Source organism: Globicephala melas, chromosome 20 (genome assembly GCF_963455315.2).
Source record: "Globicephala melas chromosome 20, mGloMel1.2, whole genome shotgun sequence".
Taxonomy (NCBI): Eukaryota; Metazoa; Chordata; class Mammalia; order Artiodactyla; family Delphinidae; genus Globicephala; species Globicephala melas.
In genome coordinates this window covers 50,689,673-50,704,975 of record NC_083333.1, presented here as the reverse complement: position 1 = coordinate 50,704,975, position 15,303 = coordinate 50,689,673, and the positions used below count along the sequence as shown (strand labels likewise).

The following is a 15,303-nucleotide window of genomic DNA, read 5'->3' as shown; positions in this document are numbered from 1 at the left end:
CACACACACACACACACACACACACACACACACACACACACACGAGCTTTTAGTTATTTATTCTGGCCATGCTGTACGGCATGCAGAATCTTAGTTCTGTGACCAGGGATCGAACCCATGCCTCCTGCAGTGGAAATGCAGAGTCCTAATAACCACTGGACTGCCAGGGAAGTCTGGAGAATAATATGATTTAGATTTAGATTATCGAATTGTTAATTTCTCCTCACATAGTTTATAGTGTGGTAGTTTTCTATTGCTGTGTAACATGCTACTGAAACTTAGTGGCTTAAAACAACATCCATTTACTATCTTACAGTTTTGTAGGTCAGAAGTCTGTTAATGTTCAGCTGGGTTCTCTGCTTAAGGTCTCGAGTCAAGGCTGAAGTCAAAGTGTTGGCCAGGCTGGACTCTTATCTGGAGACTCAGGGGAAGACTCCACTTCCCAGCCCATTCAGGTTGTTAACGGTCTAGATCTTTGTTATAGATCTGAGGTTCCCATTTCCTTGCTGGCTGTGGGGTGGTGAGGAGGTGGGCTGATTATCTATTGATAGAAACCACCCACTTTCCTTCTCATATGACCCTCTCTGTCTTCATACCAGCAGTGGCACATGCTTCCTCATGCTTCAGTCTCTCTGGCTTCCCCTACTATCAGTCAGAGAAAGCTCTATGCTTGTAAGGGCTCATGTGATTAGATCAGGTCCACCAAGATAATCTCCCTCTCTTAAGATCAACTTGCCATATAGTATAACACAATCACAGGAGTGATATCAAATTAGTATTCACAGATTTTAGTGAGCATCTTTGGGAGACCATTTTAGTAATTCTTTGTGCTACAGTAGAGAAAGAAGATGGAAGAACATTTTAATTATTTTGTTTAGAGGTCTTTTAATTTCACTTCTAAATGAAAGAAAAATACCTTTCCCGTTTCTTTTTGTCTCTACTCCCAACAGTGTGGTCCAAGCTTCCATCACCTCTTGGCTGGCGGTAGCGGTACTCCTAACTGCTATTGCTTTTTCCACGTTTCCCTCCCTTCAGTCAGTTTTCCGTATAACAGTTATCTGGGTCTCACCTTGCTCAGCCACTATGCTTTAGTCACAGTGGTCTTGATTTAATTCCCAGAAACTGCCATGCTCTGTCCTGCCTCAGGGACTCTGTATTTTTGTTTTGTTTGCCCAAGCACCTTGCCCCCTTCTCTACAACTGTCCAACTCAACCATTAGATCTTATCTTAAATATCTCTTTCTCATAGAGGTGTTTCTCTACCTATGGTCTAAATTAAGTCTTGGTTTTTGGTTTCCATGGTATCCTTTACTTTTTCTCTATATCCACTTATAATTTATACATATATGTATTCATGTGTTAGTTATTTGATGTCTCTGTCCCACACTGAGGGCAACAGATAAAGAATGTTTTGTTTACCTTTGTGTATCCAGCACCTAGTACAGGTCCTGGCACATAGTAGGCACTCATTAAATATTTATTGAATAAATGAATGAATCTTCAACTTTTTTTCTGCTCGGTCCAGGTTGTTTCCTTTCTAGATTTTTATAGGCCTATTCTCATTACCTTCTTTCTCTTTGTTATTATTTTCTTCCTTTGCTTTACTCTGAATGGTGGAGGAACGTGGCTTCCTGTTTTATGTTATTGTTGGTATGTATTAACATTTTCAACTAGTGGCAGAAATATGTTTGCAGGTTTTTTTTTTTTTTTTTTTTTGCGGTACGCGGGCCTCTCACTGTTGTGGCTTCTCCTCTTGCGGATAACAGGCTCCGGACGCGCAGGCTCAGCGGCCATGGCTCACGGGCCTAGCCGCTCCGCGGCATGTGGGCTCTTCCTGGACCGGGGCACGAACCTGTGTCCCTGCATCGGCAGGCGGACTCTCAACCACTGCGCCACCAGGGAAGCCCTGCAGTTTTTATTACTGATTAACACTCCACAATTTTGTAAATGGAAATTTTTGTGGGCTTAGAAGAGTAGTCTTATGTAAATTCTTTGAGAATATTGTGAACAATGACAATTTTGAAGCATTATAATACTTTGTAGAGAGTAATGAGCTAGTTAAAAGGTTGAGAGTATTCTTAATTCCTTGTGTGTATTTTCACTTAAGATTTTACCTTCTGGTATATAGCTCGGAGGAAAACCAGTCCATTACTTCCTATCTTAGTTTAAGTCATCAAAGAAAAAGAACCAAAAGACTTTAACACAACACTGTAAATCAACTATACTTCAATTAAAAAAAATAAATTAAAAAAAAAAAGAACCAAAAGACTAATCTGCTGGGTTAGAAATAGCAAAGATAAGTTTTTTCCTGGTGACTTGATTTCATAATGAATTATAAGATTCCTACAGAAACATTACAGTTTTTGTTTTTTATAGATTTGAAGCATTTGACCTGCTTCTACCACAAGGCACAGCCTCTGATCTTTGATATTTATTCACATTTTTCTACTTTGTGAATCTAAAAACAAAAACTAAAATAAAAAAAAATAAAAAAAAATAAAGTTTTTAATAAGCTTGTTTCTTGAGAAGTATATTGTGCTACAGCCAGTTTTCACATTTGCATATAAAAATAAGCAACAAAAATATAATGCTTTTAAGTTGATATATATATATATAATTTATAAAATTGTCTTTGAGGTGTGTGGTATGTAAAATTCTTTCTTAGGCTAAAACTCTAGAGGGCAAGAATCATGCTCTAAACATGTTCTTCACTGAACCTAACAAGTTATCACATAAATATGAGAGGTGATAGTCATTAAATCAGGCTATCACTGCTTTTGCAATAGGAATGACCTCTGAAGTTTTGGAATTTGATTTCTGGCATCACTGAATATTTATTAGTTCATATAGTCTTGGTTTAGGCAGCTTATAAATAATCTCATATATTACTTAGAAGGAGACTTGTATTATTCACAGTCTACTTATACAATCAGAGGAACATAAATATTTTCAGTTTTTCAAGGTCATATGGAAAGTTAACTGTGCATCTAAAAATAATTTTCAGTTTTTTAAGGCAGATAAATACAACTTTGCATTTAAATACCCTTTACCAGGGTAGTCTCTAATCATAAATATCTTTCTATAAGACTTGGTTAGCAGTGTGAACCAGAGGTTTACACCTCTGCACCTGAAATAATAATTGTAGAGCTAGTAGTAGTAAGCTGCTCCTGTTTCTTTTTTTGCTACTACATTTATTGAGAGCTTGCTCAGGCACTGTTTTATATTTAATACCTCAATTAATCCTTGAAAAAACTGTTTGATGTTAGGTTCTATTATTAGCCCATTTTGCAGATGTGAAGGCCAAGGCACAGAAAGTTTAAAGAACTCAAGTTTCCGCCATCGGTGGTGTCACTAGGACATGAACCCAGGCAGACTGATTCCAGGGGTTATAGCTATAAAGTTCATTTTATAATTTTCATGCTATGTTAGAAACATGTTTCTATAGGGAAAAATCACAGTGAAGATGCAGTTCAATTGTTTGAATTTTGAGCACTGCCATTTCTGAGTTTAGGCTCTTATTTCTTTCCTTGATTACTTTGGTAGCCTCCTAACTAATGTGCCTGCCGTTAGTCTCTTTTCCCTCTAATCTAGGCTCCCTGGGTTTTCTGACATAATTGAATTTTCTCTAAAGATATCAAATTATTTCTTGCCTCTCTGCCTTTGTAGATGCTATTTCTTCCTCATGGAACATCACTTTCTTGGCTAACTATAACTAACCTACCTTTTGACGGAGAGAGGGTGGTTGGATTTTTACTATCTTCAACCATAAAGTGCTATAGTATTAACTATAAATAAAGAACATGCTAAGGTTTTTGCATCAAGTATTTTTCTGAACTCTGGCCTCTCATGAAAGACAAGAAAAAACTAAAAATTCATGCTGCTTATTGAAAACACAGTTGAAATCCAGAAATTCTTTAAACAGTAGACTGACAGAAAGTTCACAACTTGGTATATAGCTCATAAGGTGCCTGGAGATTATTTTTTTCCATTTTGTACTTGACTAATCCTGTAATCTATTTTGATTTTTTTTTTTTTTTTTTTTTTTTTTTTTTTGCGGTACGCGGGCCTCTCACTGCTGTGGCCTCTCCCGTTGCGGAGCACAGGCTCCGGACGCGCAGGCCCAGTGGCCATGGCTCACGGGCCCAGCCGCTCCGTGGCATGTGGGACCCTCCCGGACTGGGGCACGAACCCATGTCCCCTGCATCGGCAGGTGGACTCCCAACCACTGCGCCACCAGGGAAGCCCTATTTCAATTTTTTAACTTCGGTATTAATTGTTGAAGTAGCCAAAGACACCTATTTTCTATAGATTTTTAATGCCTAATTTAATAGCCAACTACTCAACACAGTGTTTCTTGGAAAGAAATCCTTAAAAATTTTTTTAAATTAAGTATAAAGAGAAGTATTCTTTTGTTCAATTAGTTTGCAATCTATATTAATGTCATATATTCAGTATGTTATCTTTTAGAAGCCAGTAAAATACATACTGGTCATTAATAAGCAGTGGATTATGGATTAAAGCAGTGATCACTTATATTCTAGAAGTGTATTCCCATCATTGGGTCCTTATACTGTAACACAGTTTTGGAATCATTATTGTTGTAAAATCATTATTTCTTTGCATAATGCACTCAAGAGTGGCTCAAAATAAAGACTGTCTTTTAGTCAGAATTCCATTTTATATATTAAAATATCCAGTTTATGTTCAACATATACATGATATTAAAGTAAAACTATCCTTGACTATCAAGGAGAGGAGGAAATAGGACAAGTGATAACACCTTCTAATGTAGATCTGTACAAATATATTGAAGAAGTGCACAGGCACGCAGGTCCGGCGAGTGCAGGCGCAAAAAGGGCGCAGCTGGAGCGCAGCTGGGTGTCTGGCTTGCGGGTGTCCGAGCTGCTGCGGCCGGAGAGGAGTAGCCGGAACTGCTTGAATATCCACATTTCAGTTTCTGCACCATATCAAGAGTTTTAATTCATCATGGATAATCTGTTAGCAGAAGAAATTCAGCTGAGGGCTAACCAGGTTACTGATGAGTCTCTGGAAAGTACAAGGAGAATCCTGGGTTGAGCCACTGAGTCTCAGGATGCAGGAATCAAAACTATCACTATGCCGGATGAACAAGGGGAACAACTAAAATGCAAAGAAGAAGGCATGGACCAAATAAACAAAGACATGAGAGAAGCAGAGAAGACTTTAACAGAACTAAACAAGTGCTGTGGCTTTTGTCTATGCCCATGTAGTAGGACAAAGAACTTTTGAGTCTAGTAAAACCTATAAGGCAACATGGGGAGGTGTTGGAGACAACTCTACTAGCAATGTAGTATCTAAGAAGCCAGGCCGAGTGACAAATGGTCAGCCTCAGCAAGCAACCACAGCAGCAGCCAGCGGCTGATACATTAAATGTATAACAAATGATGCTAGGGAAGACGAAATAGAAGAGAACCTGACTCAAGTGGGCAGTATCCTAGGAAATCTAAAAAACATGGCCCTGGACTTAGGCAATGAGATTGAGGCTCAAAATCGACAAATAGAACGGATCACAGAAAAGGCTGACACCAACAAAGATCGTATTGACAGTGCCAGTGCCAGAGCAAAGAAATGCATTGACAGCTAAAGCTACTGCTGTACTTTATCATTTATTCACCTCCCTAGCTCCTCCTTCAAAGCCATTACCTTTCCAGAGTTTGAAATTTTGGTTCCACACTTTTCTAATCGGGAGATGATGTGGAAGAAGATCTAGGAATAACAGCCCCTCTATTCTTTTATTTTCTCTTTTTCCCTTGAGGGTAGGCTGCTGCTTAGTTTTCCTTCTAGTATTTTCTTTCTTGGTCCATACTCTTAGGTTGGTTTTCATACATCATGTATAGTGTTATTTTTCATTCTCTCCATTTACTTAGCAAGTTCTCCTGCTTTCACAATTTGGAAGCATTGCCAAAGGCAGTCATGTAAAAGGCAATGGGGGCAGGCACAAGGAGGAAAGGTAAGAGATAAGAAGTTGTTACCTCAGTAAAACCTGCAGACCCTAAAGCCAAAAGTTGCATAACCACAGTGAAGATGTAGTTGGGTTTAATTTCTATTTAAGTTGCAGTTATTGCCAATTTAGGCCAATGCTTGGTTTTGGAGCCTGTATATACAGTATTTTTGTTATACATCACAACTTTGCAACCTCTGCTTCAAAAAAGAATAGAATGAGTTTTCTTAAAGTGAGCTTAATTTCTGAACTCCTGGTGATTCATCTATGTACATAGATGCTATGATCCCATTTTATATTGCACCATATAGGAACACATGGTATAAATGAATGGCTTTTTATTTTCATATTATTAATAGTATCATGGTCCCATTACAGGCCTATTAACCTCATAAATTTGTTATTAGTCTTTGAAGAAAAAATATGTAAATATGTATATATAATATGAGAATTTCTCTCTACAGCAGGGCTTAAAATTTTTTGGAAAAGTTTGACAAAGTACATCACGTGAATTCAGATTTACCTCAATGCCAAGAATTATGTTTGGATAGGAAAAAAGAAACTTGTTTTGATCTCAGGTAGAAACTAGTTAGATTGCTTTGAGTTTTATGTAGCTTTAAACTGTTCTTAAAACTAGAATTTATTCTGTTTAACTAAAAATGATTCAGAAAATTATGTCTTTGGTTTACTTATTGATGATTGCACTGTGATTCTCTTAGCCTTTTGTATTCAACTTCCAGAATCACATTTGTTTAGATCCTGAACAGTGTTATAAGAATCTGATTGGTATTTGTCACCTTTATTTAAAAACTAGCTCCTGCACGCTTCAAAGCTATTAATGTCGACTGGTTTGACCAATAACCACTGTTTGATCCTTATAATTAAATTTTGTAACTAAAAAAAAAATATATATATATATGTATAAGATCAAAATACATTGAAAATCAAGTATAAAATAAAAGCATTCTCTCAGAATGAGGCCTTATAAATACTCAAACCAATTAAACATTACAGTGGAAAAGTTCATTAAATATTACATTAAGTAATTAGTAATTTTTATATTCCTACATAGGTCAAAATTACCAAACCATGAAACTGAATTTCTTCTCATTTCCCCAAGGATTATGAAAGATTTTAATTAAGCTTTGCTATGTTAAGAATTTCCTTGATTTTAGAAAGCTGTTTGTATGTTACTACAGCTTTTCTAAGTGACTGTCTACATAAAGATAGCCTTATGTGTGGCTTGGTAATTTTGTGGTTAATGTATACCACGAAAAAGTTATTATAGGAATTCAATTCATGAAGCATATATGATCAGCTATGTTCAAGCAAGATATTGAATTATTTGGTATTTTGTAATATGTATAATTAGTAGTAAATCCTAAAAAGAATATGATTAGAGTTAAAGACAGTGTCCTTTCGTGAAACTAATGTTAATGGCGTTTGTTTTCTTATTCACTTGTTTTTCACCTCATTATAGAAAGGATTTCAAGTGGCAGATTAATTTTACTATAATGGGAGTAATTATTTAGTCATCAAAAAAAGTTAAGTGTCTACCATATGCTAAGCATTGTGGTAAATGCTGCTTATACAGAAATAAAATACATGTTCCTTTCCTCAAGAAGTGTGTGGTTTAGAGAAAAAGTCAGACAAGTTAACCAGCAAGTACAGTACAATGTGAGTACAATAAAAATTATTATTAACTCTGATATGTAGGAGGTGATATACTAAGCGCATTACATTGTTATTCACTATTTTTAAATCAGGAAATTAATATTTAATAACATTAGTTAACTCATCTAAGGTCACACAGTAAGTGGTAGAATCAGAATTTGAACTCAGATGTGTCTGACTCCAAAGCTTTTTATTTTGCTGCCTCCCTATACTGGTAAGAGTTAAGACAGAGTGATGCAGAGGATTTATGGAGACCGTAAGGTGGGTGTGCCAATGTAGGCTATTAGGTTCTGGAAGAGGATGCTTAAATTAAGTTTAAAAGACTAAATAGGAATTAGCCAAGAGGAAGAGGGAGCTGAAAAGCTTTCCAACGGAGATACTAACTTGTGCAAAGGCATAGAGATGAGAAAGCATAGCCCATTTGGGGCTTGTAAGCCCTTATTTCTCTGAATAAAGGAGAGTAAACCTGCAAAAAAAAACTGGAGAAATAACCCCCAAATCATTCATTAATTCATTTATTCAGTCAATATTGGGCACTGTAGACTCTATTCACTGCATCTCTGGGATGATATTGGAATTTTTAAAACTACAAGTCAGAGAAATGCCACTAATGTTAACAAAATGCCACATAATCAGGAAAGAGAAGAACTTTATGCTCTTCTGTCCTCTAATTTGTTTTATTTGGCTTTTAGAACAGTGGTTTCTAAATTGTAAAATCTCTCTCTCACTCTCTCTCTCTCTCTTTTTCTGATCATTTCTCTCATCAGACTACCTGATGCCAAACTGTGGAGATTTTAGAACTGAAGGCTGCCTAAAGTGTTCTCAATTCAACTATTCTAAATTCTGTTTACTTCCTAAAGATTTAAGAAAGGCTAAGTATGTTCCTCTGTAGCAGTATCCCCTGTATGACCTTATCTTTCAGGGGATAAATGTACTAAAAGTACTAAAGCAGATCCTTTCAAGGACATGTTTGGAGAGATAGATGCACATCAAGCTGCTAGGTGGATATACAGGACAACGCAAGACCATGACCTGGTTAGAAATCAACATATAAAATCTAGGAGGTAGGGAATGGTTTTTCTGAGTTTGAAGGAGTGATGTTTATCATTAGACACATTCAACATTCAGTGATATGATTATTAGTTTGTTTTCTCCATCTTTACAATCCAAAGAGATAGTCTTCAACATTCATTTCAAATGCTGTCTTCTAGTAGAAGAATTTCCCTCAGATCAGCTGGAAGTAATTATTCCCTCTCCTGAACTTCCCAGCATTTCATCTGTATCTTTTAAAAATACATCCAATAATTCCTTCCTTTTTATAATGTCATTTATATGCATGTCTCATCTCCTCATTTAAACTGTGCGTACCTTCATGTTTGACCCCCGGCACTAAGCTTTGTACGTATAAGGCATTGAGCTAATATTTAATGAATTAAAGCATAGCATCCCTATCATAAGCTAAATCATTAGGGCAGTGTTTCTTAAAGTGTTGGACATTAATTACTTACTTCAGGATCACCTGGAATGTGTTGTTCCAAATGCAAGTTCCTGTGCTTCTGCCCACACCTACTGAATGAGAATTTCTATGGTTTCCAGTAATCTTGTTTTGAGTAAAAACACTAGATAATTATGATGTACACTAAAGTTTGAGAACCCACTGCCTTAGGGAGAATGCAGGAATCCAAATTAAAATTACATTGAATTGCAGATGTGCTTAATGCTAAAAATAATAAAGTATAAACCATAATGGAAAAGAATATTAAAAAAGAATGTATATATGTGTATAACTGTATATATGTGTATAACTTGCTATACAGCAGAGATTGGCCCAACATTGTAAACAAACTATACTTCAATTAAAAAAAAAATAAAAAATAAAGTAGCGAGACTTCCCTGGTGGCGCAGTGGTTAAGAATCCGCCTGTCAATGCAGGACACACGGGTTCGATCCCTGGTCCAGGAAGATCCCACATGTCGCAGAGGAACTAAGCCTGTGCACCACAACTACCGAGCCTGTGCTCTAGAGCCCATGAACCACAACTACTGAAGCCCGCATGCCTAGAGCCCGTGCTCTGCAACAAGAGAAGCCACCGCAATGAGAAGCCTGCACACCACAACGAAGAGTAGCCCCCGCTTGCTGCAACTAGAGAAAGCCCGCGTGCAGCAAAGAAGACCCAACACAGCCAATAAATAAATAAATAAATTTATATTAAAAAACGGTAGCATTTTGTACATAGCATATAAGGTGAAAGTATAAGAAGAAAGAACTGAACAGGAAGATATTTTCAGTGAAGTTTTTCTGTATGTCAGGAAAGGTCAGTGTTCAGTATTCTGGAACTTTAGTCTTAAAAAGCATATTTAGATGTAAATAATTTAGAATATTGATGACCATTTTCTTTGAATGCATTTGAAGTAAAACACCATGGTTTTATAACTAAAGACTAAGAAAAGATGCTTTGAACATTCTTATTGGCACGTTCTTGTATTGCTGTATGCATAGATGTCTTTTAAGGCATGATTTCCTATAATATAGTTTGTGACTCATAGTTTTATTGTAAGAAGTAGTGTGGTTTAGATACCATTTAACCATATATGCTTCTCCTTATCTTTAACAACACATTGTATTTTAGATTTACTTGTCTGTGAATGTTTTTATCTGTGACTTTTAAAAATATGAAATTGTTGATAGATTGTCAACTATCTTGACTTATGTATTGTTTAAATTGATAAGGGCTAGGATAAGCTGTAGCAAGCAACTCCAATATAGATCTTCATCATCCAGGTAGTTCTTTTATTTCTAAAATATAAATTGTTGGGCTTCCCTGGTGGTGTAGTGGTTAAGAATCCAATCCGCCTGCCACTGCAGGTGACACGGGTTCAATCCCTAGTCTGGGAAGATCCCACGTGCTGTGGAGCAGCTAAGCCCACACACCACGACTACTGAGCCTGCACTCTGGAGCCTGTGAGCCACAACTACTGAAGCGCACACACCTAGAGCCTGTGCTCTGCAACAAGAGAAACTACCGCAATGAAAAGCCTGCGCACTGCAATGAAGAGTAGCCCCCGCTCGTCACAACTAGAGAAAGCCCATGCGCAGCAATGAAGACCCAACACAGCCAAAAATAAATTAAAAAAAAATTAAAATATAAATTGTTTTATAAACTTAAGCTGTTCTTATAATAGTAATAAAGATAAGAAGTGCTTAAAAAGTGCTTATAATGTAGAGAACTGGTCCAGATACTATGTATATATTCATTTAATTCTCACAACAACCAAATGAAGTAGGCAGTGTTATCAACCACACTTTGCAGATAAGGAAGCTAAGGTATTGAGAAAGAAATTTGTCCAAGTTCACGTAGCTGGTAAGTGGCTAGGATATGAACCCCTACAGAGTAGCTTCAGAGTCAGCACTCTTAACCACTCTGCAATAATGTTATTATTTTTTTTAACTAGCACATAACTTGACTTTGTCTTAGTCACTATCAGGAGCATTTTCCAGCAATAGTAATAATAATTGGCACATGTTTCCAAGTAAAAATTTTAAACAAATTCAGCGTATATCTAAACATCATCTTTTTTGAATGGTCTTAATGCTATTCTTACTTTTACTGATTTTACGTAGTAATATCAAGATTTCTTACTTAAAATTAGTTGGCTGTCAAAAGATTGTTTTGGCAATCTGATTGACACAAGTGAAAGTCCAGTAAGTTTATTTTATTAATTTAAGTTATTTTTAAAATTTTATTTGTTTTATTTTTTGGCTACGTTGGGTCTTCATTGCTGTGCACGGGCTTTCTTTATTTGAGGCGAGTAGGGGCTACTCTTTGTTGCGGTGCACAGGCTTCTTATTTAGGTGGCTTCCCTTGTTGAAGAGCATGGGCTCTGGGCGTGCGAGCTTCAGTAGTTGCAGCATGTGGGCTCAGTAGTTGTGGCACGCGGGCCCTAGAGTGTGTGGGCTTCAGTAGTTGTGGCATGTGGGCTCAGTAATTGTGGCTCACGGGCTCTAGAGTGCAGGCTCAGTAGTTGTGGCACACGGGCTTAGTTGCTCCGTGGCATGTGGGATCTTTCCGGACCAGGGGTTGAACCCGTGTCCCTGCAGTGGCAGGTGGTTTCTTAACCACTGCACCACCAGGGAAGTCCCAGGTCCAGTAATTTTAATTTTCAGAAGCTATTGGAACACTTAACAGATTTTTTAAAAACTATATTTATTTATTTATTTTTGGCTGCATTGGGTCTTCGTTGCTGCGTGTTGGCTTTCTTTAGTTGTGGTGGGTGGGGACTACTCTTCATTGTGGTGTGCGGGCTTCTCATCATGGTGGCTTCTCTTGTGGAGCATGGGCTTTAGGCCCATGGGCTTCAGCAGTTGTGGCACGCAGGCTCAGTAGTTGTGGCTTGTGGGTTGTAGAGCGCAGGCTCAGTAGTTGTGGCGCATGGGCTTAGTTGCTCCATGGCATGTGGGATCTTCCTGGACCAGAGCTCGAACCTGTGGCCCCTGCATTGGCAGGTGGGTTCTTAAAAGCCACTGTGCCACCAGGGAAGCTCCACTTAACAGATTTTTAGAAAATAAAAAAGCTAGATAAATTTTCATACTGATCATTTTTTAAAATTATATATACAAGATGTTTAGTAATACATATTCTTTTTGATAAAGCACTGAAGTTTTTCTCTACAAAAAGTACATTTTTTTTCAAATTTATTTTTTTGACCATCCTGCCGCAAGGCATGTGGGATCTTATCACTAGTTCCCCAGCCAGGGATTGAAATCGCACCCCCTGCATTGGAAGCGTGGAGTCTTAACCATTGGACCGCCAGGGAATTCCCAAAAACTACATTTTTTTAATTGGTGTTTCTGTGGTACACATGAAAATATCTGTCCTTGGTCTGTGTCATTTCCTTATTTTTAATTCTACAAATTGGTCATTTTAGGTGTCATTAATTGTTTTGTTTCAATAAATAAATACTGAAGGTGATTTAACCACCTTGTAAAAATAGCTAACTTATGAATGCTATATAGTAGGCTGTGTTTTAATATGTTAATTGTTTTTAAAAATCTGTCCCATCAAAACACTAACTTGTTTAAAAAGTTCAGTTTTAAAATATCACCAACCTCTGTTATAATCAGGACAGCTCAGAAGAAGAGGAGACATAAATTAGAGAAACCCAGAATGGAAAATAAAGAAGAGAAATTTTTTTACCCTTAGAATAAAGGGTTCCACAATGAGGAGGTGGGCTCTAAGAATCTTGAATAAGAAGATCATAGGTATGCCCAATTAAGTGGCTCTTAATAACATTATTTTTATTTTTTCAGTGCAAATTTACAATCTAGTAAACTGAAAAACAGATGAACATTGAATTATCTGTGGAATTCTTAAGGAAGGGTCACTTTTATATGGGAAAAGATACTTCTTGTACTTTTATCTTTTGATCTATATTTTGTCATTTTGTTAATGGTGGAAAGAGAATAAACATCATTTTTTATGAACAAAATATTTTTTCTAAGTTTGAAACCAGTATGAACCTTGCTGTAAATATTTAAGTTTTTAAAAATATAAATTAAATATTTGATTGCGCTACTAAACGTGTCATTTTACCTGATGGCTAGGAGGAGTCAAACATAGTCAAGAGGGGTACCTAATGAGTACCTTTAGAGAGTACGTAAAGCATTTACTAACTGTAGGAAGAATGATCATTGTCTTATTTCTCAAATAAATAGAATTTTAATTTACTTATGCAAGGAAGTTATTCTGTATTTACTTATTTTATGTAGAGTTTCCTACTAGAATATAAGCTCCCTGAAGGCAGGGACTCTGTTTTACTTACCATCCTATCCTCAATACCTAGAATACTGAATGCTGAGTACATAGTAGGTTTTCAGTAAGTACTTGATGAGTAAATGGAATAGATGTTTATACATGTTTTTTATTGTGGTGAAATATACATAATAATTAACATGTTTTAAATGGCATTTTTATATCTGGTTAGATAAAAGACACATGCTCATTGTAGAAATATTTGAAACTATTATGAAACAGAAAAGTTACTTGTAGTTTGCAACTTCAAATAGCCATTCTTTAGGAATATTTTTCTCTAATTCTTTTTTATGCAGATATATTTATAACTAAATTGAGATCACACATACACATAATACATATAGTTTTGTGCCCTGCTTTTTTAATTTAATACTTTCAAGTGAGCACTTTTCTAAATCATTAACTGTTACTTGAAAACATGTTAAAAGGTTGTTAAGGGTCTAAGTGCAGTTTTGCTCAAAATTCACAATAATAAATACATTTTACTTTGTGATTAAGACTATACATAAACATTTAATTGTATTAAAAATTGTAAAGCAGTAGTTATGAAGTGTGATGAATTCTGATTTTTTCATATGTTGTTTTTTTGAAATATGCTTGTCACATCCCTCCAAACTGATTTTGCATCTCAGTAATGGGTTGCAGCCTACAGTTGGAAAAGTACAGTTCTCTTGTATGAGTATTCTGTAATTCAGTTATGCCCCTTTTATTGGACAAATTCGGTTCTTTCCATTATTTTGCCGGTAGGTGTAAGTTCTTAAAAGTGTGTTTGAGCATATTTGCTAAAGTAATTTATGCTGGTTATAATAAATTGTTGCTAAAGTGTTAAAATGTAAAAGTCTTCTTTATCAGTTTGATGTATATCCTTTCAGATTTTCTTTTTTTCATGCAAAGGTGAGATACACTGTCAAATTATTAAAATTATTTTTATGGCCCTCAGTAGAGTTTAATAACTTGCCTTACATTGGTCCTGGGCATGGGCGTTATGTAATTTTTGTTAATTTTTTCCTCCAGTTTTACTAGGACACAATTAACACATGATATTGTGTTATGCAAAGTGTGCAAAGTGTAAAGTGACTTTCAGATTTTTCTATGCAGTCATTCACTCTCTATATCAATCTCTATACACACATTTTTTTCCCTAAACAAAAATGCTGTTATTCTAACACCTTTTAAGTTTTTTAGTTAATGTATCATGGATATCTTTTCATATCAACATGTAAAAAGTTACACCATTCTTTTGTCTGCTGCCTAGTACTCTGTTATAGGTAGATCATATTCTAACCTTTCCATTGTTAATGAAGATTTTTGTGTTGCTTTTTTTTTGGGCCACACCACGTGGCTTGTGGAATCGTAGTTCCCCAACCAGGGATTGAACCCAGGGCCCCCAGCAGTGAAAGTGCAGAGTCCTAACCACTGGACTGCCAGGGCGTTCCCAGTTTGTACTACCTTTAATAGTATATGAGGGAAAAAATTTCCCCATAGTGTTAACATTGGATATTTTCAACCTCGATTTTTGCCAGTCTGATGAGCAAAAAGTCTCTTTTATAATTTGAATGTATTGGATTAGCATCTTTTCATATGCTTATTGGCGATTTATGTGTCTTCTACTAATGCTTGCTTACAGCCTTTGTGGATCTTTCTATTTATTATTGATTTGTAGGAAATCTTTATGTATTATGTTTATTAGCCTCTTGAGTATTATATGTTGCAAATGGCTTCTCCCAGTCTGTAAATTGTCTTTGAAACTTTATTATGGAATCTTTTTCTATTTAGAAGTTTAACTTTTTGTACTTGATCAAATCAGCTTTTTTTTTTTCTTTATGGATTCTGGGATTTGT

At 36.1% G+C, this 15,303-nt stretch overlaps 1 protein-coding gene and 1 pseudogene across 3 annotated transcripts in view; both read left to right on the top strand.

Moving 5' to 3' along the window:
- PPM1E (protein phosphatase, Mg2+/Mn2+ dependent 1E) overlaps nucleotides 1-15,303 on the top strand; it is a 162,829-nt gene that overhangs the window by 12,564 nt on the left and 134,962 nt on the right. The gene's annotated exons all lie outside the window — the stretch shown is intronic.
- LOC115866345 (synaptosomal-associated protein 23 pseudogene) lies at nucleotides 4,986-5,622 on the top strand (annotated as a pseudogene).